Consider the following 4,193-nt stretch of genomic DNA (forward strand, 5'->3'; position numbering starts at 1 on the left):
TCATTCTATCAAATTCTTCGTTCAAATCACTTTCGAATCATCCTTAGGAACATTCTGATATCGGAAAACCTTATCCGTAGTCGATAAACGATATCTAACGGATGAATTATAGAAAATGGCCAATAAGCGGCAAATATCCGATCGTAAGGGTGCACCATCGTTTCGGCGAATCATTCTTTTGGAATCTTACGTTCTACAAGCAAAACATTTATTCATAGGTATATACCGATAATAACGAACGGGCCGACGTAACAACCTAAAATGTCCTGAAATACGTGAGAACAGTTTTACTCCGATCGCCGTATCGATATGTGACAGTATCCATCCTATGAAGGATCTTTACATTCTACTAGCATAATTTTATGGATCGGAATTTTCCGACTTTTAAAGAACGTGATCGGCAGTCTAGAAACGGCCTGAGGACGTATTAACACGAGAGGTTAAAATTATTGCTTTAGAAGTTCACGTTGTCTAAAGCTAAAGTTTATTCATCGGAACATTCCGATAATAACGAGAACGGGCAGACGTAAAAACGAAAAATTTGCGCAACGTCCGTATAAACGATCTGTTCTAAAACACCCATACATTTCCGATAGCTGGCGAGAGACCCGCGCTTAAATCGTGTGCGCTTCTACGTGGGGCGATACGAGAGACGGATACGACGGGTCGGGTCGACCGGCGCTGTGACACTTTTACCGAGTGGCTTTTGATCAGCGAAGGTGGTATTACATATTATATGTTAATATATAAGATCCGAACCGTATTTTTTTATTTATCTAAATAAAAAGCGTATTTCGTCGTGTTATTATATATTCGTAACGCTCTCGCGATTTTGTATCGTCGTTTCGTTGTTCTTCCTGGTCGGTTTTTTTCGATATATCGGGAAGCGTACGACGACGACGACGGTATCACTGCGAGATCGCGAATTCGGCGGGAACATTCGGCTTCGTTAGAAGAAGATGATCCACGATTCATATGCGATTGGAATTATTATTTTTATGGACGTATCGGTTTTTCATCGGAACGTTCATAAAACAGCAACACATTTTGCGATAGCTCTCTGCTCTCCGAGCGAGAATAAAATAAAAAATCACGAAACGTTTCTCGTACGAGGTTTCCTTGTCGCTTTATATATTTCTATCTAGCGAAGGGTTCGGAGAGAATGTTTTTCGAGGTCTTATAAACGCCGAACGATATTTTGCGGCATCCAATTTTCGACGTAGTCGACGATCGTCGTCGATAATCGAGATAATTGGGTGCCTAGTCGATCGGTTGTGTATAAAAAAAACAAAAGATGTGTCTAAGATGATGATATCGTTTTGTTTTATTAGACAACTAATATTAAAATGTAAGAGCGTGGCGCCTCGGACCGGTTTTTCCGTCGTCTAGGCGCGCTATCATGCACCTCCTTTTTATTAGTCGTCGATATATATTATATATCGTCGTCTTACGCACACGTTTCTTTATAAGTCAAACTTATAAAATAAACTGTGTCTGTATTTGTTTTATCTGCTTCGTGTCGATAAAATAATAAGAACAGTTCCCTGGTTGATCCTGCCAGTAGTCATATGCTTGTCTCAAAGATTAAGCCATGCATGTCTCAGTACATACCGAATTAAGGTGAAACCGCGAAAGGCTCATTAAATCAGTTATGGTTCCTTAGATCGTACCCACAATTACTTGGATAACTGTGGTAATTCTAGAGCTAATACATGCAAACAGAGCTCCGACCAGAGATGGAAGGAGTGCTTTTATTAGATCAAAACCAATCGGTTTCGGGTTCGCGCTCGTCATCGTACAACTTGGTGACTCTGAATAACTTTAAGCTGATCGCACGGTCTCGCACCGGCGACACATCTTTCAAATGTCTGCCTTATCAACTGTCGATGGTAGGTTCTGCGCCTACCATGGTCGTAACGGGTAACGGGGAATCAGGGTTCGATTCCGGAGAGGGAGCCTGAGAAACGGCTACCACATCCAAGGAAGGCAGCAGGCGCGCAAATTACCCACTCCCGGCACGGGGAGGTAGTGACGAAAAATAACGATACGGGACTCATCCGAGGCCCCGTAATCGGAATGAGTACACTCTAAACCCTTTAACGAGGATCAATTGGAGGGCCAGTCTGGTGCCAGCAGCCGCGGTAATTCCAGCTCCAATAGCGTATATTAAAGTTGTTGCGGTTAAAAAGCTCGTAGTCGAATTTGTGTCTCGCGCCGCCGGTTCATCGTTCGCGGTGTTAACTGGCGTGTTTTTCGCGAGACGTCCTGCCGGTGGGCTTAGTCGTGTCGCGTCGCCGTCGCGCGTGCGTTTCGGCGTGCGTGTTGTGCGCGTCGTGGTTACGACGGCCCAACTCAATCCTGCCGCGGTGCTCTTTACTGAGTGTCGAGGTGGGCCGGCACGTTTACTTTGAACAAATTAGAGTGCTCAAAGCAGGCTAAAATTTCGCCTGAATACTGTATGCATGGAATAATGGAATAGGACCTCGGTTCTATTTTGTTGGTTTTCGGAACCCCGAGGTAATGATTAATAGGAACGGATGGGGGCATTCGTATTGCGACGTTAGAGGTGAAATTCTTGGATCGTCGCAAGACGAACAGAAGCGAAAGCATTTGCCAAAAACGCTTTCATTGATCAAGAACGAAAGTTAGAGGTTCGAAGGCGATCAGATACCGCCCTAGTTCTAACCTTAAACGATGCCAGCTAGCGATCCGTCGACGTTCCCTAATATGACTCGACGGGCAGCTTCCGGGAAACCAAAGCTTTTGGGTTCCGGGGGAAGTATGGTTGCAAAGCTGAAACTTAAAGGAATTGACGGAAGGGCACCACCAGGAGTGGAGCCTGCGGCTTAATTTGACTCAACACGGGAAACCTCACCAGGCCCGGACACCGGAAGGATTGACAGATTGAGAGCTCTTTCTTGATTCGGTGGGTGGTGGTGCATGGCCGTTCTTAGTTGGTGGAGCGATTTGTCTGGTTAATTCCGATAACGAACGAGACTCTAGCCTGCTAACTAGGCGCTTTTTGACATCCTAAAGGCCCGCCGGCCGCGTTGCTTTCGGGTTTCGCGGTTCGTGCGCGGTTTTTACTGTCGGCGTACAAACTATTCTTCTTAGAGGGACAGGCGGCTTCTAGCCGCACGAGATTGAGCAATAACAGGTCTGTGATGCCCTTAGATGTTCTGGGCCGCACGCGCGCTACACTGAAGGAATCAGCGTGTCTTCCCTGGCCGAGCGGCCCGGGTAACCCGCTGAACCTCCTTCGTGCTAGGGATTGGGGCTTGCAATTGTTCCCCATGAACGAGGAATTCCCAGTAAGCGCGAGTCATAAGCTCGCGTTGATTACGTCCCTGCCCTTTGTACACACCGCCCGTCGCTACTACCGATTGAATGATTTAGTGAGGTCTTCGGATCGACACGCGATGGCGTTTCGGCGTCGTCGATGTGTAGGAAAAGATGACCAAACTTGATCATTTAGAGGAAGTAAAAGTCGTAACAAGGTTTCCGTAGGTGAACCTGCGGAAGGATCATTACAGTGTGTTGTTATGCCTATATATATATAATAGGTAAACGTACAAGTCTGTAAAAATCATTGTCGAACGTTAAAGAGCCATCTACGAAGTTCGGAAGTTCCGATCGAATTTCGACGTCGTCAACGTAGCTGTTTTCGGGTACCTATAATATATGGTTTTAAAAGATGTACGCCCGAAAGCGGAGATATATACGATGAAGATGTTGTTATATAGGACGACGAGTAATAATCGTCGGCCTACGACGGATTTCGTTATAAATGGACAAATCGAGCGCAAAATAAAACGATTTTGCCAATTATATTTCTAATCGACGTTTCGATCCTCATATCGACGAACATATACGATGATCGGTAATGTGATTAGTTTACGAAAATCTTATCACCCTTCGTTTGTTTCATTCCAAAAGGGTGAGATTTAGTTTACGAAAATATTGCCAAACTATGATCAGCGTATGCTCTTTTGTTGTCGTACGAGGTGAGACGACGAAAATTTACAACGAACGTCACCATTTCGAGTAGTCTGTCTCCGCTCCTCTCGTTGTGTGTAGTGGAGAAGACGAAAATAAACCGTAAGAGCGTTTTAAAGTCGACGGCGGCTGCGAAAGGGGCGCAAGCGCTGTCTATGACGTGAGCGCGCGTCGTCGTCGTCGTCGTCGTCTTATAA

General features: G+C 45.4%; 1 non-coding gene across 1 annotated transcript; it reads left to right on the forward strand.

The window, feature by feature from the left end:
• The first annotated feature begins 1,541 nt into the window (after positions 1-1,541).
• LOC143206253 (small subunit ribosomal RNA) lies at positions 1,542-3,530 on the forward strand. The gene has a single exon (XR_013008240.1). It is a non-coding gene; the product is annotated as a small subunit ribosomal RNA (ribosomal RNA).
• The last annotated feature ends 663 nt before the right edge of the window (positions 3,531-4,193 follow it).

Source organism: Rhynchophorus ferrugineus, unplaced genomic scaffold (assembly GCF_030347505.1).
Source record: "Rhynchophorus ferrugineus isolate W39M unplaced genomic scaffold, kcgeb_rfMv2 rfM613, whole genome shotgun sequence".
NCBI lineage: Eukaryota > Metazoa > Arthropoda > Insecta > Coleoptera > Curculionidae > Rhynchophorus > Rhynchophorus ferrugineus.